The sequence below is a fragment of the Bacillus rossius genome, chromosome 1, assembly GCF_032445375.1.
Source record: "Bacillus rossius redtenbacheri isolate Brsri chromosome 1, Brsri_v3, whole genome shotgun sequence".
In the NCBI taxonomy this organism is placed as follows: domain Eukaryota; kingdom Metazoa; phylum Arthropoda; class Insecta; order Phasmatodea; family Bacillidae; genus Bacillus; species Bacillus rossius.
The window spans coordinates 77,317,306-77,339,562 of record NC_086330.1 but is presented as its reverse complement, the minus strand read 5'-3'; the positions used below and the strand labels follow the sequence as shown (position 1 = coordinate 77,339,562).

At 36.7% G+C, this 22,257-nt stretch overlaps 1 protein-coding gene and 1 long non-coding RNA gene across 2 annotated transcripts in view; one reads left to right on the top strand and one right to left on the bottom strand.

Moving 5' to 3' along the window:
• The window catches only part of LOC134538111 (uncharacterized), a 141,937-nt gene extending 141,748 nt beyond the window's left edge, over positions 1-189 (bottom strand). Inside the window, exon 1 of the long non-coding RNA XR_010076093.1 lies at positions 100-189. This is a non-coding gene — a long non-coding RNA (uncharacterized LOC134538111). The remainder of the gene's footprint in view (positions 1-99) is intronic.
• Positions 1-22,257, top strand: part of LOC134538085 (GTPase-activating Rap/Ran-GAP domain-like protein 3) — a 380,750-nt gene that overhangs the window by 1,017 nt on the left and 357,476 nt on the right. The window lies entirely within an intron of this gene.

Sequence of the window (22,257 nt, the reverse complement as noted above, 5' to 3'; positions counted from 1 at the left end):
ATTTTTTGTTCTGTGCAGCAGTTGATAAGGTTAGATACAAAACAAAAGCTGCAAGAGCTAACATTTCACGATTAAGTGAACAAGATTTGTGCCACTCACTGGGTCGCCAACTCAAGCCACAAGTTCCCTGTGTTTTCTTGCCTCGTCGTAGGAGCGATGGCGCGCACGTCAGCAGTCCCGGGCAGGCTGTTCACGGGGTGGCTTTGAGCGCAGGAAGAATGCGCACTGCCGAAGAGAGAAGCGATTTTCCTTTTTTGGAATAGGACTCGTATTTCCTCCACTTCCGTCGTCGCAGCTCCCTTTCTCCCGTTGCCCTACCGACCAGTCAATTCGGGAATTGTCTCAGGCATTCTTCCACGCTTGTCAGTGAAGATGTAGTGACTAGGCCACGACGAACACGACACGACAAACTGTCGTGCAAAGTTCCAGCATGGCAGATTTAATATAATAGGGTCACAATACCACGACAACATTAACACGACGAACTCTATTATGGGTGTCGGAAAATCTTCCCAAGCCAAATGCATTCATAAATTGCATTATAGAATGGGCTTAAAACAGTGTAGAAGTGAAAAAAAAAAACAGCTTTCTCAGCCCAAACCCTTTTTTTTTTACTAATTTATGTAGTGAGTAGTATAGGATAGTATGTTCTGGCACAGGATGCAGGATGTGGATGGTGCGGATTGTGATTGTCTGTCCGCCATCTTGGATTTTGACATCACGGCGGCCATCTTGGACGAGCGTAACGGGACTCAGCGTAACGGGACAACTTAACGGGACAAGTAGATCACGGCAGCCATTTTGGATCCGCCATCTTGGATCCGCCATTTTGGATGTCGTCATTTTGTTTTCTCGAACTTTCCGCCATTTTGTTGTCCGCCATTTTGGATTATGACGTCACCTTTGCAATTTCCGTTACGTCCACCATCTTTAACTTTTTTATTTATTATCCGATTTTAATGAAATTTTTCTTAAAATTTATAAAAAAATTCAATTATTAAAATTTTAATATATTTTTTATAAAAAACAAACTTTTATGACACGGAGCTCGGAGTCCTCGGTTCGAACCCGGTGAGGTCAAAAAAATTAAAAATGGCGACAGGCTCCTTCCTCAATGGTGGTTGCAGGCAGACTGACCCCCACCACTTTTACCAATGCACATATACCATCAGGTAGTATGACGTCATGTCCGCCATCTTGAAATTTGGACGCCATCTTGAAAATCTTTATTTATTATCCGATTTTAATGAAAAAATATTCCAAAATTCATTAAATAAATTGACAATAAATATAATGTTTGATTATATCGATGTATGTCCTTGGTTCGATTCCCGGCGAGAGTAAACAGTCGATCCTTCCTCCATGAAAGCTACCTAGACTGATCTACCACCGTTAGTACCAAGGTATATATCATCAACTGGTATGACATCATGTCCGCCATCTTGTCTTCGATGCTGGAGACCACCATCTTGTTTTCGTCTGCTAGAGTGTGTCGATACCATGTAGTATAATTATCTGGTCACCATACCTTTGTCCTTGACCTTGACTTTGAAGTATGACCTTGACCTTGAAATATGACCTTGACCTTGAAATATGACCTTGACCTTGAACTTTGACCTTGATCTTGAACTTTGACCTTGACCTTGAACTTTGACCTTGATCTTGAACTTTGACCTTGACCTTGAAATTTGACCTTGACCTTGAAATTTGACCTTGACCTTAAATTTGACCTTGACCTTGAAATTTGACCTTGACCTTGAAATTTGACTTTGGCCTTGAAATTTGACTTTGACCTTGAAATTTGACCTTGACCATGAAATTTGACGTTGTCCTTGAAATTTGATTTGTCCCTGTCGACCATCATGGATCCGACATTTTATGTTCAGTACATGCTACCAGGAGCGACCACCTGCTGGAGTACACCATCTTGTGCGTGTACTTGTATTATAGAGTACATTTACATCTGGTTCATTTTATTCTAACCTGCTACAGTGCAGTAATCATTTATTACCGAGGTGCCCCCGCCATCTTGAAATTCGGCCGCCATCATGAAATCATGTAATAATGTAGCTAGAAAAGCGGGAAAAAATCCAAAATTCATCAAAAAAATCACTCATTAACTTACATATTGATTCGATCCGCTCCAGTCCTTGGTTCGATACTCGAACAATGCAAATATGTTTAATTTTATGAATAAAAAATAATAATTTCAATAAACCATGTTCAACATTCTTAAAGAGACTTTAAATCCTCTACTACCATCATCCTATCCGACATCAAGACCATCATCTTGGAATTTTCGTAATAATTAAACTAAAAATTCAGGAAAAAGTTAAAAATTCATTAAATAAATTTGCAAACAATATACTGATTAATTAGGTCGTCTAAGGTCCTTGGCACGATCCTGGACGAAGCTAAAATAAATTTAATTTAAATACCAGAAAAGCATAAGGTTCGAGAAATAAAACACCACAAAGTCGTTTACAAACATAATATTTATTACACAATTTCTATCCTACTACAGAATCACTTGCGAAAGCCAGCAAACTTATAAACATTTAGCTTTGCATAGACGTGCAACGACTACTTCTTAGCTCCAAATGCTCCAGCAGCTCCAATTGCTCCAACAGCCTCCAAATGCTCCAACAACCTCCAAATGGCTCCAACAGCTCCAAATGCTCCAACTACCTTTTCTTTCAACAGCTCCAATGATATTGGGCCACAATGCTACGAGTCTAAGAGACTACGAGGCTACAAGGCTACGAGTCTAAAAGTATCTAGCTGGTTCCGAGTTATACACGGCTGAGAGACTGCATGACTAAAAGACCGCATGGCTACGAAACTATATGTCAATGAAGCTACCCGGCTCCAACACGCAATGTACACACAGTACACACAGGAAAACGGAATTCACACACAGGAAATCGGAACGTACACACAGTACACACAGGAAAACGAAATGTACACACAGGAAAACGAAATGTACAAACAGGAAAACGAAATGTACAAACAGGAAAACGAAATGTACAAACAGGAAAATGAAATGTACAAACAGGAAAACGAAATGTACACACAGGAAATCAGAACGTACACACAGTACACACAGGAAACGGAATGATCACACATACAGTAGCGGAAACACAGGCTTATTTGGAAATCAGGATACAAGAAATAAATCATACTTTTTTAAAATATAAATAATTCATTTTATTTTTCATTAGTACACACATGACAGTTAATCAAATGATTATTGTATGTAGCCAGCGTTCCGAAGTTCTTTAAGTATGGTCGATACTTCCACGATATGCGAGTAGTTCCCTCTACGAACAGATGCCACCATCAGTCTTAGCCGGTCAACCAATATTTTTGGATCTTTCCATGATGTGGAATCAATCTCTTCTGCCACCATCTTCATTGCTTGTTTATTATAAATATTATGATCTCTGGTGTCTTCCGTTTTAACACCATCCTCAGGGTTACTTTCATCATCTAGCCAGCGATCATCACAATCTTGATCAGATTTATTTATTATAACACGATGTTTCCATCGCTTCGGTCTCAGGACACCACCACAGTCTTTAAACTTGTCAGCTTTAGGTTCTGCATCACAGTCTATGCCTTTGTAAACAGTTTCAGAGTCACTGTAGCAATCACCGTAGAAGACAACGTCTTCACCCAGATTACTGCAAGAACTCAATATCGTTGATGTCGAAGTGTCTTCATCGCCTGTATGCTTCCTTTTCAAGAGTCCACCATTTACACAAAGTATGGAGGATCTGCTAAATATAGGCTTGAATGTATTCTCACTTTTCACAGTGTTGATACCTTCATTAGTTTCAGTCTTCCCGATACCATCAACATCCTTCAATATTTGTTTCTCGTCACGATCGGCGTGCTAAGGCTTCCATCTTTTCTATATTAATAATATTATTTGTCTTAAAATCTCCGCGTCCGTGTCACTATCACAGATGTAATTCATCATCATAGCTGTCATCAATATTGTCATGAGCTGCATCAATATAACTCATTTTATGATATCGTTTCCACATTTCAGTTGTCAGTGATTTACCACAATCTACGATCTTGTGAGCTCCATTCTCATTTTTCTGTAAAAGCCTATGTGTCCAGTTTTATTATTTAAACCTTCAACCCATCATCCCAAACTCAATTAAATTATTTAATTATATAGAACAAAAATCAACAATGTTCCTTTCATTTAATCTTGGAAACCGTAACATCCTTTCCACCTATATTAGGTATAGTTTCTTGAGCCCAAGAGTCTTTCATTGTATATACCATGCAGTGTTCTTCAAGAGATGTAGTATACCGCCATTTCTACATACAAATCCATCCTATCATTGATTTTTTACACATAAAAAAACCTTCACGTTATTTTTACACGTTTTATTAAAATAATTACCACTCATAGTAATACATACAAATCCATCCTATCATTAATTTGTTTACACATTAGAAAAACCTTCACGCTATTTTTACGTGTTTTATTAAATTACCACTTCGACTAAAATAATTACCACACATAGTAATTTCTACAAAGGACACTTTGTCCAAGACAATTTAACCATAATCTGTCTGAAAACAACCATGCCCCATCTATATCACAAAGTAAACGAGGGTTAGTGGAGATAGGTCAAACAAGTGCTAGTCACTCATAGGGTAAGAACCATGTGTTCGATACCTATCTCAGTCATTGTAGCATCTATGTATTTTTCTGACCTCATGTAGAAAATATGTTCCAATGCATACGAATTTAAACTTATTCACGTGCGACTAGTCAAAAGTACATAGATTCAAGCACGCCAACCGCAAAAAAATTTCTCAAGGGTAGAGGCAGAGACTTCTCGATCGAGACACGCCTACCATCACCTGCAAATGAACATTGGCCCCTCGCGCGGGAATTGCAAGCTGGCAGAATGCTGCGACACTCATATGTTTTGCTCAAGACATGCATTCATCACGTCGCTAGCCTTCCAACTCATTACATGTAAAACTCCAGTGAAATCGTAATCAAGCTCATGTAAAGTACTTGACGGAACCACTTCAAAGTATACATCACTGAACCAGAGCAGAAAATCAGCCTACGAATGTATATCCTGCTACCTACAAAAATAAATGTATAGCACATATACGAGAGGAGTCGATTCCTACATACCATACTCGATACTCTGATAATTATAAGCAGCAAAATATTTTAAATCAAGACCTTAGCCAGTATACATTTTTTCTGTTATGATGTAAAAATTCATGTTAGTAGTCAGCAACGAAGGAGTGAGTAACTTGGACAAAGAACCGCTTACCAAGTATCCGGAATCTTACTGATACAGCCCATCCAGTGCACCAGCATACCCCGAAGTGTGGTCAATTGATTAACACTCATTAATTTTTTAATATCACCACCATAGTATACACCAATATATGACAGGTTACGATATAAGACCATAAATTTCCCACAAGTCTGTTAGTTTTATTTCGGGAAGTAATAAATTATTTCTCAAAAATAATAAATCAAGTTCCTAGTCAGATTTGCTCTAATGTTGCGGTATTACCTGTACCAGCACTTTACCAAAACATCTCCCATAAAAAAAAATCTTAAGAATGCAGATGACATACTCAGATAAAAATAATTTCAGCAAAAAAAAAAACAGACTTCATCATTATTGGTAAAACAAAATAATACACACAAACAAGACAAAACGGACATTACAAACCCGACCAAAATTACGTGTCACATGTAGTTTATTACATTAAGATAAACGATGTAGGTTAGGGAAAAATAAATAAAAAATTCTTTAATTCTATAATATATTTAAAATTGTACATTTATACACAATAAAATTTGACACTGTATATATTTTTTACATTTCTCAGTCAATGCGACATTCAATATTATTAAAATCAATTATTATAGTTCGTATTAAGAGTGACAAAATACAAATAATTCATACAGATCACGATACATCAGTTCAGGAGTGTAACACCTTAGAGGGCCCGAAATTATGCTGGAGACCTTCCTTTACAAAATTTATAATGTTTTTTCAAGTAAAATTTTCGTGTAACCTGTATACCGCACTTCTCACACAGAAATTTTACACGGTCAAGATTTCTTCTGCAGCCATGCTTTTCATGGATGCGTGTACTTCGTAGTCGTTCAAATCGTTTACCACAGTAGCAGCACTGATACAGATACTCATCGCAATTACCATCGCTTCCCCGATGTACAACCTGCAAATGAACTTTGCTTTTACAATGCCTAATCAAATTACTTTTGTTTGTGAAATGTACACCACACGGGTCACACGGAAATGTCTCACGATTAGCGTTTCTTCTACAGACATGATTTTCATGTCTTCTTGCATGTTGACGGTATTTAAAACTTTTGTCACAGTACGTACACAGTTGTCTCGTCGTTAGACCTTGAGTCACCGACGGCTCGGAAAGTATCTTACTTTCAATGTGCACTGCTGTTGTAGGCGACGAAGTCCCGTATGTTGCATGAGCTGGAGATTTCCCAGTCGACATTGACAGATCATCTGTACTGGAATCTGATGTATACACGACTGATGCAGAAGCTGGGAATTGCTCACAAAATGTTTTATTTACCAAATGCGGAGTAGTTACAGGTATTGTAGTCTCCTCTTCGTTCGTTAATGCACACATTGAAGTCTCTTGGAGTGAAGAGACAGTAGATACAGCCATCATTGAGATCTCTAGAGATGGTAGGCTCGTTACCATCGGAATCTCTGGAGCTGCCCTCATCGTTGTCATAGGGAACTGCTTCGTCATCATCGCCTCCGTCGTCAGGGACCCCGGTGAAGACGCGAGACCCTCCGTCAAGATCTCTGCAGTCGGTGACCCCGTCACCATTGGGATTTGTACCGATTTCGACGTTGCTACCATTGAGTTCGGATACACATCAATATTCATGTATCGGACTTATATGCAGACAAGCAAATTCATCAGATCTGCACTGTACCACTACAAGAGGTGGACTGAGGGACCTGCTGTCTAAGACTCGCTTAAATAACAGTGTCCGCTTGTATAATACGCAAGTCAATACATCATCCATTGTTATTACTTAAAAAAATTAGGAATTTCAAGGAATGAGAAATTAAATTATATATACAATCAACTAATCACACATCCTACATACACGGTTAATTTAGACTTAATAGAGGAGCAAGAGTCTGTAATCAATGGAACTTTCACAACCCAAACAAAATTTAAAGTAGGTACCCAAATTTAAATATTATTATGTTGAGCTACACATAACATCCAACTGACTCCAAATGACTACAACACATGACTAAAATAATTTATACGATACCAGGCTAGGTCCAAAGTCAATTTTTTTTGTACCTCTCATCTACAGTTCAGAGGGCCTTCAGTGTTGATATAGCTACAGCCAAGACATGTCCAGTACCATACATTTTCAAAGCCTTCAAAGTCGATCCTTGTTAAGCCTTATGACAAAAGTCTCCGAAACAAGAGACCTACTCTACAAGATGACTAGACATTTTAAGCTTGTCATAGCACACATCGATAAAAATCTTCGTAAATAACCCTAAATATTATCAGACCACTAGCATTCGATTTATGCACATACAGTAGGTCACCAACATATTCGTCAACACATGGCCATTCTACACTAAGCTCCTCACTTACTTATATCAGCCTACTCGACTACACCCAGCACACATAATCTAAAAGAAGTCAAATAACATCCTATTATTTATTTACATTCGAATATTTAACAGCATGCCGACTGCTAATTAAATAAGCCTGACAGTGAACATGTTAGCAAAGTTTACTTTTATATAGGACCAGGAATCCATTGAACCTTCAGAACCTAGCTACACATACACAGTGCTGGATGCAAGGAATTCTACACTCATTTGTCATCACTGACACTCACATTCCATAATCTAATCTCAATTCGACACTCATTTTCCATCATTAACATTCACACAAATGCAAATTAACCACCATCGACACTCAATTCAACACTCACTTTCCATAATCTAAACTCAATTCGGCACTCGTTTTCCATCATCGACACTCATATTACATCATAGGCACTTAAGTCAACACTCATTTTCCATCATTAACATTCACACAAATGCAAATTAACCACCATCGACACTCAATTCAACACTCATTTTCCATCATATAAACTCAATTCAACACTCATTCTCCATCATCGACACTCAATTCAACACTCACTTTCCATAATCTAAACTCAATTCGGCACTCATTTTCCATAGTCGATACTCAATTCAACACTCATTTTCCATCATCGACACTCAATTCGACACTCACATTCCATAATCTAATCTCAATTCGGCACTCATTTTCCATCATTAACATTCACACAAATGCAAATTAACCACCATCGACACTCAATTCAACACTCACTTTCCATAATCTAAACTCAATTCGGCACTCGTTTTCCATCATCGACACTCACACAAATGCAAATTAACCACCATCGACACTCAATTCAACACTCATTTTCCATCATCTAAACTCAATTCAACACTCATTCTCCATCATCGACACTCAATTCGACACTCAATTTCCATCATCGACACTCAATTCGGTACTCATTTTCCATCGATGACACTCAATTCAACACTCATTTTCCATCATCGATACTTAATTCTACATACTCTTTCCTTCTTCGACACTCATTTTCCATCATCTACATACAGTAAAATGGAAACTTTCCATCATCCACACACACACACACACACACACACAGATACATATATAAATATATTCATACACAACTCAATTCTTTAAAGTAGCAAACACATGAACTTTATTAGGGCATGAATAACGACACATTTTAATAACAATTTTTAAAATTATATTTATATCAAAAATACTAAATTATAAAATTTCATCAGTCAATACACATTACTAACTTATTATATATACCCTGAAATTCTAAGTTCATCAAATATAGCCCACGTTTCTTTGATAACTGATAAAATTTCGTCATCTTGCGAAACAAGTAAAAGTCGCAACCTGTTCACCAACACGTTCGGGTCTTTCCACGATATATAATCAATTTCACTTGATGACACCATCTTCTTCGATTGTTTGCTGAACATATTCTGAAAATCGTTGTAATAATGATTATGATAATTTGTATCATCATCATCGCTGCTGTCCACATCTTTATCAAACACACTGACATCTTCATCTTGCATATCCCAGTATTTTGAATTTTTTGACATTGGAGTACCGTCATTGGCATCAAGCTTACTTGCTAATTTTCCAAAAAAAATATTCCAAAGTCCGTAGAAGTCTACTATAAGACGTCTTGTCACATTTTCTGGAGATGTTACTTTCATTATCTTCTACCTTACTTATATCTCCAACACCATTTAAGCTATATCCTTTCTCAAGACCTGGAGAGATTTTAACACAATCGCTTTTAAGACTAGGTCGATCAATTTCATTGTAAGACATACTGTCCCCGAGCATATCGTCTCCATCTATGTACTTTATCTCCTGAACGAGCTTGGCTTTACAAGTTTTATAGTATCTTTTTAAATTCTCTCTTCGTGTCATCCGCCTACCACACTTGCCACAACTTAGTATTTGACGGAATGGACTTTTAACACAATCGTTCTTTTCTTGTCTTCGAGCATTATAGCTTTTATCAAAGTATTTGCTACAGTATGTACAATGTCCTTCAGATCGAGAGCGATATTTGAGTATCGTACCTTCACTAGACTGTACGTACTCCATAATGGTTGAATAACCACTAAAAGTATTATTTAGGTACTTCGTATTTTTATGTATGAACATGCATCAATTATTTACGAAAAAAGATTTTTTTCTCATTTTGACTAAAAAACTCATGTTCCACGTAGTTTTACTACCCACCTTCATATTTCCTCATATGTTATGTTGTAAAAGCAACCAAAGTTGGTTGTAGGTTACGGAATGCCACTCACGATCTGTTGAAAAAGGTGTGCTTCCCTAGATCTCAAGAGGAAGAACATTGACCTTATTTAAAAATTTGCGAATAATATCATGGCCTAGCAAGAATCACAAGATAATCTATTCTCATATTAGCAACCATCATGTATCAGTTGTCTGTATATGCAGTGTCTGTTGTCTGTATAAGTAGACAATGTTTTGTGTGGGATGCGGGATGCTCCCTAACGATCGCAACAGAAGGAGGGCTGCGCTAGAACTCAAGGGGAAGGGAAATCTTCGTGTGTGATAGCGTTTCTCAGTTGTTTCATGACGTAGTAATCGTCTGATTAATGAACTTTTGTTTTTGCCTGATTTCCACCTGTTAAAATTCTTTTTTAAGTGTTGATTTGATAATATGACTTCGGAAATTTATACGAAACTCTGAATAAAATTACCTGTCTTAGACACCAAGGACAGTACAGTTTGTCTTTCATGTTAATGCTTTTTAGCTGTCTCAAAGCATATTATTTGTCTGAGTAAGGTTATTATTTTTTAAATCCACCTGATAACAATATTATAAGTGCTGATTTATTGACAGAATTTCACTAATTAAATGTAACTCTGAATAGAAATGACACGACTCAGTAAGTAAATATCCTTCATGCAGAGATAGATCTCTCACAAATAATCAGGAGCACTCGGAGAAAACCATCAGATGTCTAGCCAGAAATAATCAGAAACACTTGGAGAAAGCCATCAATATAATAACAAGAATAATCAAAAGCACTCGGAGAAATCCATCAGATGTCTAGTTAGGTATAATCAGAAGCACCCAGAGAAAACCTTCATAATATTGTCAAGAATAAACAGGAACACACGGAGAAAACCACCATAATATTGACAAGAATAATCAGGAGCACACGGAGAAAACCACCATAATATTAACAATAATAATCGGAAGCACACGGAGAAAACCACCATAATATTGACAAGAATAATCGGAAGCACACAGAGAAAACCACCACAAGTTTTCTTTGATATCATAAAAATACAGAAAAAAAAAATTTAAAAATAAAAAAAAATTAATAAAAATTAAAAAATACAAAAAATACATAAAATTCTGGCTTGTACTAGAACTATATCTTTGCTCAACAATGAGAAGTTCACAAGCTAGCAGAATCTGTTTATGTATTTTTTGTATTTTTTTAATTTTTATTAATTTTTTTTCTGTATTTTTATGATATCAAAGAAAACTTGTGGTGGTTTTCTCTGTGTGCTTCCGATTATTCTTGTCAATATTATGGTGGTTTTCTCCGTGTGCTTCCGATTATTATTGTTAATATTGTGGTGGTTTTCTCCGTGTGCTCCTGATTATTCTTGTCAATATTATGGTGGTTTTCTCCGTGTGTTCCTGTTTATTCTTGACAATATTATGAAGGTTTTCTCCGGGTGCTTCTGATTATACCTAACTAGACATCTGATGGATTTCTCCGAGTGCTTTTGATTATTCTTGTTATTATATTGATGGCTTTATCCAAGTGTTTCTGATTATTTCTGGCTAGACATCTGATGGTTTTCTCCGAGTGCTCCTGATTATTTGTGAGAGATCTATCTCTGCATGAAGGATATTTACTTACTGAGTCGTGTCATTTCTATTCAGAGTTACATTTAATTAGTGAAATTCTGTCAATAAATCAGCACTTACAATATTGATATCAGGTGGATTTAAAAAATAATAACCTTACTCAGACAAATAATATGCTTTGAGACAGCTAAAAAGCATTAACATGAAAGACAAACTGTACTGTCCTTGGTGTCTAAGACAGGTAATTTTATTCAGAGTTTCGTATAAATTTCCGAAGTCATATTATCAAATCAACACTTAAAAAAGAATTTTAACAGGTGGAAATCAGGCAAAAACAAAAGTTCATTAATCATACGATTACTACGTCATGAAACAACTGAGAAACGCTATCACACACGAAGATTTCCCTTCCCCTTGAGTTCTAGCGAAGCCCTCTTTCTGTTGCGATCGTTAGGGAGCATCCCGCATCCCACACAAAACATTGTCTACTTATACAGACAACAGACACTGCATATACAGACAACTGATACATGATGGTTGCTAATATGAGAATAGATTATCTTGTGATTCTTGCTAGGCCATGATATTATTCGCAAATTTTTAAATAAGGTCAATGTTCTTCCTCTTGAGATCTAGGGAAGCACACCTTTTTCAACAGATCGTGAGTGGCATTCCGTAACCTACAACCAACTTTGGTTGCTTTTACAACATAACATATGAGGAAATATGAAGGTGGGTAGTAAAACTACGTGGAACATGAGTTTTTTAGTCAAAATGAGAAAAAAATCTTTTTTCGTAAATAATTGATGAATGTTCATACATAAAAATACGAAGTACTTAAATAATACTTTTAGTGGTTATTCAACCATTATGGAGTACGTACAGTCTAGTGAAGGTACGATACTCAAATATCGCTCTCGATCTGAAGGACATTGTACATACTGTAGCAAATACTTTGATAAAAGCTATAATGCTCGAAGACATGAAAAGAACGATTGTGTTAAAAGTCCATTCCGTCAAATACTAAGTTGTGGCAAGTGTGGTAGGCGGATGACACGAAGAGAGAATTTAAAAAGATACTATAAAACTTGTAAAGCCAAGCTCGTTCAGGAGATAAAGTACATAGATGGAGACGATATGCTCGGGGACAGTATGTCTTACAAGCGATTGTGTTAAAATCTCTCCAGGTCTTGAGAAAGGATATAGCTTAAATGGTGTTGGAGATATAAGTAAGGTAGAAGATAATGAAAGTAACATCTCCAGAAAATGTGACAAGACGTCTTATAGTAGACTTCTACGGACTTTGGAATATTTTTTTTGGAAAATTAGCAAGTAAGCTTGATGCCAATGACGGTACTCCAATGTCAAAAAATTCAAAATACTGGGATATGCAAGATGAAGATGTCAGTGTGTTTGATAAAGATGTGGACAGCAGCGATGATGATGATACAAATTATCATAATCATTATTACAACGATTTTCAGAATATGTTCAGCAAACAATCGAAGAAGATGGTGTCATCAAGTGAAATTGATTATATATCGTGGAAAGACCCGAACGTGTTGGTGAACAGGTTGCGACTTTTACTTGTTTCGCAAGATGACGAAATTTTATCAGTTATCAAAGAAACGTGGGCTATATTTGATGAACTTAGAATTTCAGGGTATATATAATAAGTTAGTAATGTGTATTGACTGATGAAATTTTATAATTTAGTATTTTTGATATAAATATAATTTTAAAAATTGTTATTAAAATGTGTCGTTATTCATGCCCTAATAAAGTTCATGTGTTTGCTACTTTAAAGAATTGAGTTGTGTATGAATATATTTATATATGTATCTGTGTGTGTGTGTGTGTGTGTGTGTGTGTGTGTGGATGATGGAAAGTTTCCATTTTACTGTATGTAGATGATGGAAAATGAGTGTCGAAGAAGGAAAGAGTATGTAGAATTAAGTATCGATGATGGAAAATGAGTGTTGAATTGAGTGTCATCGATGGAAAATGAGTGCCGAATTGAGTGTCGATGATGGAAATTGAGTGTCGAATTGAGTGTCGATGATGGAAAATGAGTGAGGAATTGAGTGACGATGATGGAAAATGAGTGTCGAATTGAGTGTCGATGATGGAAAATGAGTGTTGAATTGAGTATCGACTATGGAAAATGAGTGCCGAATTGAGTTTAGATTATGGAAAGTGAGTGTTGAATTGAGTGTCGATGATGGAGAATGAGTGTTGAATTGAGTTTAGATGATGGAAAATGAGTGTTGAATTGAGTGTCGATGGTGGTTAATTTGCATTTGTGTGAGTGTCGATGATGGAAAACGAGTGCCGAATTGAGTTTAGATTATGGAAAGTGGGTGTTGAATTGAGTGTCGATGGTGGTTAATTTGCATTTGTGTGAATGTTAATGATGGAAAATGAGTGCCGAATTGAGATTAGATTATGGAATGTGAGTGTCGAATTGAGTGTCGATGATGGAAAATGAGTGTTGAATTGAGTATCGACTATGGAAAATGAGTGCCGAATTGAGTTTAGATTATGGAAAGTGAGTGTTGAATTGAGTGTCGATGATGGAGAATGAGTGTTGAATTGAATTTATATGATGGAAAATGAGTGTTGAATTGAGTGTCGATGGTGGTTAATTTGCATTTGTGTGAATGTTAATGATGGAAAATGAGTGTTGACTTAAGTGCCTATGATGTAATATGAGTGTCGATGATGGAAAACGAGTGCCGAATTGAGTTTAGATTATGGAAAGTGAGTGTTGAATTGAGTGTCGATGGTGGTTAATTTGCATTTGTGTGAATGTTAATGATGGAAAATGAGTGTCGAATTGAGATTAGATTATGGAATGTGAGTGTCAGTGATGACAAATGAGTGTAGAATTCCTTGCATCCAGCACTGTGTATGTGTAGCTAGGTTCTGAAGGTTCAATGGATTCCTGGTCCTATATAAAAGTAAACTTTGCTAACATGTTCACTGTCAGGCTTATTTAATTAGCAGTCGGCATGCTGTTAAATATTCGAATGTAAATAAATAATAGGATGTTATTTGACTTCTTTTAGTTTATGTGTGCTGGGTGTAGTCGAGTAGGCTGATATAAGTAAGTGAGGAGCTTAATGTAGAATGGCCATGTGTTGACGAATATGTTGGTGACCTACTGTATGTGCATAAATCGAATGCTAGTGGTCTGATAATATTTAGGGTTATTTACGAAGATTTTTATCGATGTGTGCTATGACAAGCTTAAAATGTCTAGTCATCTTGTAGAGTAGGTCTCTTGTTTCGGAGACTTTTGTCATAAGGCTTAACAAGGATCGACTTTGAAGGCTTTGAAAATGTATGGTACTGGACATGTCTTGGCTGTAGCTATATCAACACTGAAGGCCCTCTGAACTGTAGATGAGAGGTACAAAAAAAAATTGACTTTGGACCTAGCCTGGTATCGTATAAATTATTTTAGTCATGTGTTGTAGTCATTTGGAGTCAGTTGGATGTTATGTGTAGCTCTACATAATAATATTTAAATTTGGGTACCTACTTTAAATTTTGTTTGGGTTGGGAAAGTTCCATTGATTACAGACTCTTGCTCCTCTATTAAGTCTAAATTAACCGTGTATGTAGGATGTGTGATTAGTTGATTGTATATATAATTTAATTTCTCATTCCTTGAAATTCCTAATTTTTTTAAGTAATAACAATGGATGATGTATTGACTTGCGTATTATACAAGCGGACACTGTTATTTAAGCGAGTCTTAGACAGCAGGTCCCTCAGTCCACCTCTTGTAGTGGTACAGTGCAGATCTGATGAATTTGCTTGTCTGCATATAAGTCCGATACATGAATATTGATGTGTATCCGAACTCAATGGTAGCAACGTCGAAATCGGTACAAATCCCAATGGTGACGGGGTCACCGACTGCAGAGATCTTGACGGAGGGTCTCGCGTCTTCACCGGGGTCCCTGACGACGGAGGCGATGATGACGAAGCAGTTCCCTATGACAACGATGAGGGCAGCTCCAGAGATTCCGATGGTAACGAGCCTACCATCTCTAGAGATCTCAATGATGGCTGTATCTACTGTCTCTTCACTCCAAGAGACTTCAATGTGTGCATTAACGAACGAAGAGGAGACTACAATACCTGTAACTACTCCGCATTTGGTAAATAAAACATTTTGTGAGCAATTCCCAGCTTCTGCATCAGTCGTGTATACATCAGATTCCAGTACAGATGATCTGTCAATGTCGACTGGGAAATCTCCAGCTCATGCAACATACGGGACTTCGTCGCCTACAACAGCAGTGCACATTGAAAGTAAGATACTTTCCGAGCCGTCGGTGACTCAAGGTCTAACGACGAGACAACTGTGTACGTACTGTGACAAAAGTTTTAAATACCGTCAACATGCAAGAAGACATGAAAATCATGTCTGTAGAAGAAACGCTAATCGTGAGACATTTCCGTGTGACCCGTGTGGTGTACATTTCACAAACAAAAGTAATTTGATTAGGCATTGTAAAAGCAAAGTTCATTTGCAGGTTGTACATCGGGGAAGCGATGGTAATTGCGATGAGTATCTGTATCAGTGCTGCTACTGTGGTAAACGATTTGAACGACTACGAAGTACACGCATCCATGAAAAGCATGGCTGCAGAAGAAATCTTGACCGTGTAAAATTTCTGTGTGAAAAGTGCGGTATACAGATTACACGAAAATTTTACTTGAAAAAACATTATAAATTTTGTAAAGGAAGGTCTCCAGCATAATTTCTGGCCCTCTAAGGTGTTACACTCCTGAACTGATGTATCGTGATCTGTATGAATAATTTGTATTTTGTCACTCTTAATACGAACTATAATAATTTATTTTAATAATATTGAATGTCGCATGGACTGAGAAATGTAAAAAATATATACAGTGTCAAATTTTATTGTGTATAAATGTACAATTTTAAATAAATTATAGAATTAAAGAATTTTTTATTTATTTTTCCCTAACCTACATCGTTTATCTTAATGTAATAAACTACATGTGACACGTAATTTTGGTCGGGTTTGTAATGTCCGTTTTGTCTTGTTTGTGTGTATTATTTTGTTTTACCAATAATGATGAAGTCTGTTTTTTTTTTTTGCTGAAATTATTTTTATCTGAGTATGTCATCTGCATTCTTAAGATTTTTTTTTATGGGAGATGTTTTGGTAAATTGCTGGTACAGGTAATACCGCAACATTAGAGCAAATCTGACTAGGAACTTGATTTATTATTTTTGAGAAATAATTTATTACTTCCCGAAATAAAACTAACAGACTTGTGGGAAATTTATGGTTTTAAATCGTAACCTGTCTTATATTGGTGTATACTATGGTGGTGATATTAAAAAATTAATGAGTGTTAATCAATTGACCACACTTCGGGGTATGCTGGTGCACTGGATGGGCTGTATCAGTAAGATTCCGGATACTTGGTAAGCGGTTCTTTGTCCAAGTTACTCACTCCTTCGTTGCTGACTACTAACATGAATTTTTACATCATAACAGAAAAAATGTTTACTGGCTAAGGTCTTGATTTAAAATATTTTGCTGCTTATAATTATCAGAGTATTGAGTATGGTTTGTAGGAATCGACTCCTCTCGTATATGTGCTATACATTTATTTTTGTAGGTAGCAGGATATACATTCGTAGGCTGATTTTCTGCTCTGGTTCAGTGATGTATACTTTGAAGTGGTTCCGTCAAGTACTTTACATGTGCTTGATTACGATTTCACTGGAGTTTTACATGTAATGAGTTGGAAGGCTAGCGACGTGATGAATGCATGTCTTGAGCAAAACATATGAGTGTCGCAGCATTCTGCCAGCTTGCAATTCCCGCGCGAGGGGCCAATGTTCATTTGCAGGTGATGGTAGGCGTGACTCGATCGAGAAGTCTCTGCCTCTACCCTTGAGAAATTTTTTTGCGGTTGGCGTGCTTGAATCTATGTACTTTTGACTAGTCGCACGTGAATAAGTTTAAATTCGTATGCATTGGAACATATTTTCTACATGAGGTCAGAAAAATACATAGATGCTACAATGACTGAGATAGGTATCGAACACATGGTTCTTACCCTATGAGTGACTAGCACTTGTTTGACCTATCTCCACAACCCTCGTTTACTTTGTGATATAGATGGGGCATGGTTGTTTTTAGACAGATTATGGTTAAATTGTCTTGGACAAAGTGTCCTTTGTAGAAATTACTATGTGTGGTAATTATTTTAGTCGAAGTGGTAATTTAATAAATCACGTAAAAATAGCGTGAAGGTTTTTCTAATGTGTAAACAAATTAATGATAGGATGGATTTGTATGTATTACTATGAGTGGTAATTATTTTAATAAAACGTGTAAAAATAACGTGAAGGTTTTTTTATGTGTAAAAAAATCAATGATAGGATGGATTTGTATGTAGAAATGGCGGTATACTACATCTCTTGAAGAACACTGCATGGTATATATAATGAAAGACTCTTGGGCTCAAGAAACTATACCTACTATAGGTGGAAAGGATGTTACGGTTTCCAAGATTAAATGAAAGGAACATTGTTGATTTTTGTTCTATATAATTAAATAATTTAATTGAGTTTGGGATAATGGGTTGAAGGTTTAAATAATAAAACTGGACACATAGGCTTTTACAGAAAAATGAGAATGGAGCTCACAAGATCGTAGATTGTGGTAAATCACTGACAACTGAAATGTGGAAACGATATCATAAAATGAGTTATATTGATGCAGCTCATGACAATATTGATGACAGCTATGATGATGAATTACATCTGTGATAGTGACACGGACGCGGAGATTTTAAGACAAATAATATTATTAATATAGAAAAGATGGAAGCCTTAGCACGCCGATCGTGACGAGAAACAAATATTGAAGGATGTTGATGGTATCGGGAAGACTGAAACTAATGAAGGTATCAACACTGTGAAAAGTGAGAATACATTCAAGCCTATATTTAGCAGATCCTCCATACTTTGTGTAAATGGTGGACTCTTGAAAAGGAAGCATACAGGCGATGAAGACACTTCGACATCAACGATATTGAGTTCTTGCAGTAATCTGGGTGAAGACGTTGTCTTCTACGGTGATTGCTACAGTGACTCTGAAACTGTTTACAAAGGCATAGACTGTGATGCAGAACCTAAAGCTGACAAGATCGAAGACTGTGGTGGTGTCCTGAGACCGAAGCGATGGAAACATCGTGTTATAATAAATAAATCTGATCAAGCTTGTGATGATCGCTGGCTAGATGATGAAAGTAACCCTGAGGATGGTGTTAAAACGGAAGACACCAGAGATCATAATATTTATAATAAACAAGCAATGAAGATGGTGGCAGAAGAGATTGATTCCACATCATGGAAAGATCCAAAAATATTGGTTGACCGGCTAAGACTGATGGTGGCATCTGTTCGTAGAGGGAACTACTCGCATATCGTGGAAGTATCGACCATACTTAAAGAACTTCGGAACGCTGGCTACATACAATAATCATTTGATTAACTGTCATGTGTGTACTAATGAAAAATAAAATGAATTATTTATATTTTAAAAAAGTATGATTTATTTCTTGTATCCTGATTTCCAAATAAGCCTGTGTTTCCGCTACTGTATGTGTGATCATTCCGTTTCCTGTGTGTACTGTGTGCACGTTCCGATTTCCTGTGTGTACATTTCGTTTTCCTGTTTGTACATTTCATTTTCCTGTTTGTACATTTCGTTTTCCTGTTTGTACATTCCGTTTTCCTGTGTGTACATTTCGTTTTCCTGTTTGTACATTTCGTTTTCCTGTTTGTACATTTCGTTTTCCTGTGTGTACATTTCGTTTTCCTGTGTGTACTGTGTGTACGTTCCGATTTCCTGTGTGTGAATTCAGTTTTCCTGTGTGTACTGTGTGTACATTGCGTGTTGGAGCCGGGTAGCTTCATTGACATATAGTTTCGTAGCCATGCGGTCTTTTAGTCATGCAGTCTCTCAGCCGTGTATAACTCGGAACCAGCTATATACTTTTAGACTCGTAGCCTTGTAGCCTCGTAGTCTCTTAGACTCGTAGCATTGTGGCCCAATATCATTGGAGCTGTTGAAAGAAAAGGTAGTTGGAGCATTTGGAGCTGTTGGAGCCATTTGGAGGTTGTTGGAGCATTTGGAGGCTGTTGGAGCAATTGGAGCTGCTGGAGCATTTGGAGCTAAGAAGTAGTCGTTGCACGTCTATGCAAAGCTAAATGTTTATAAGTTTGCTGGCTTTCGCAAGTGATTCTGTAGTAGGATAGAAATTGTGTAATAAATATTATGTTTGTAAACGACTTTGTGGTGTTTTATTTCTCGAACCTTATGCTTTTCTGGTATTTAAATTAAATTTATTTTAGCTTCGTCCAGGATCGTGCCAAGGACCTTAGACGACCTAATTAATCAGTATATTGTTTGCAAATTTATTTAATGAATTTTTAACTTTTTCCTGAATTTTTAGTTTAATTATTACGAAAATTCCAAGATGATGGTGTTGATGTCGGATAGGATGATGGTAGTAGAGGATTTAAAGTCTCTTTAAGAATGTTGAACATGGTTTATTGAAATTATTATTTTTTATTCATAAAATTAAACATATTTGCATTGTTCGAGTATCGAACCAAGGACTGGAGCGGATCGAATCAATATGTAAGTTAATGAGTGATTTTTTTGATGAATTTTGGATTTTTTCCCGCTTTTCTAGCTACATTATTACATGATTTCATGATGGCGGCCGAATTTCAAGATGGCGGGGGCACCTCGGTAATAAATGATTACTGCACTGTAGCAGGTTAGAATAAAATGAACCAGATGTAAATGTACTCTATAATACAAGTACACGCACAAGATGGTGTACTCCAGCAGGTGGTCGCTCCTGGTAGCATGTACTGAACATAAAATGTCGGATCCATGATGGTCGACAGGGACAAATCAAATTTCAAGGACAACGTCAAATTTCATGGTCAAGGTCAAATTTCAAGGTCAAAGTCAAATTTCAAGGCCAAAGTCAAATTTCAAGGTCAAGGTCAAATTTCAAGGTCAAGGTCAAATTTCAAGGTCAAGGTCAAATTTAAGGTCAAGGTCAAATTTCAAGGTCAAGGTCAAATTTCAAGGTCAAGGTCAAAGTTCAAGATCAAGGTCAAAGTTCAAGGTCAAGGTCATATTTCAAGGTCAAGGTCATATTTCAAAGTCAAGGTCAAGGACAAAGGTATGGTGACCAGATAATTATACTACATGGTATCGACACACTCTAGCAGACGAAAACAAGATGGTGGTCTCCAGCATCGAAGACAAGATGGCGGACATGATGTCATACCAGTTGATGATATATACCTTGGTACTTGTGGTGGTAGATCAGTCTAGGTAGCTTTCATGGAGGAAGGATCGACTGTTTACTTTCGCCGGGAATCGAACCAAGGACATGCATCGATATAATCAAACATTATATTTATTGTCAATTTATTTAATGAATTTTGGATTTTTTTTCATTAAAATCGGATAATAAATAAAGATTTTCAAGATGGCGTCCAAATTTCAAGATGGCGGACATGACGTCATACTACCTGATGGTATATGTGCATTGGTAAAAGTGGTGGGGGTCAGTCTGCCTGCAACCACCATTGAGGAAGGAGCCTGTCGCCATTTTTAATTTTTTTTGACCACACCGGGTTCGAACCGAGGACTCCGAGCTCCGTGTCATAAAAGTTTGTTTTTTATAAAAAATATATTAAAATTTTAATAATTGAATTTTTTTATAAATTTGAAGAAAAATTTCATAAAAATCGGATAATAAATAAAAAAGTTAAAGATGGCGGATGTAATGGAAATTGCAAAGGTGACGTCCTAATCCAAAATGGCGGAAAACAAAATGGCGGAAAGTTCGAGAAAACAAAATGACGACATCCAAAATGGCGGATCCAAGATGGCGGATCCAAAATGGCTGCCGTGATCTACTTGTCCCGTTACGTTATGTCCCGTTGCGTTGTCCCGTTACGCTGTGTCCCGTTACGCTCGTCCAAGATGGCCGCCGTGATGTTAAAATCCAAGATGGCGGACAGACAATCACAATCCGCACCATCCACATCCTGCATCCTGTGCCAGAACATACTATCCTATACTACTGTAGTGCTTCAATCCAATGTCATGCAAAATACCATTAACCTGATCTTTAGTAATTAAAAGTTCTTCGCTGGACTCGTACATTATTAAATAAAATCTTGATCAATGTACAATTACAATAATAAACATTAACACAATGATATCCGGTTATATAAACAGACGAAGGCACACTACAAATGTGAAACCTTACCCACACGTAAAACGAAAATTCATTTTTCATCATAAAGATTTACAAAAAAGGTAAATATTTCTGAAGTTGTGTTTATCATGTTCCCATTGGGCTTTACGTCGTGCGACACGGCACAACAGAAATATAAATATAATCTATTTATTGCGGGCCGTCGGGCCGCGTATTTGGTCGTGTTGACGTCACGGCGACCTTGTATTTCATTGGCTACTGAGCGTGTCGTGTCCGTCGTGACATTGTGATTCCAGCTTTATACGGGTAATTCTCATGAAATCCCGAAATTACCTATCAATAAATTAATGAAAAATAATTAAATAAATTTATCTTCGTTTTCTCTTAAATTTGTAGTACTCATG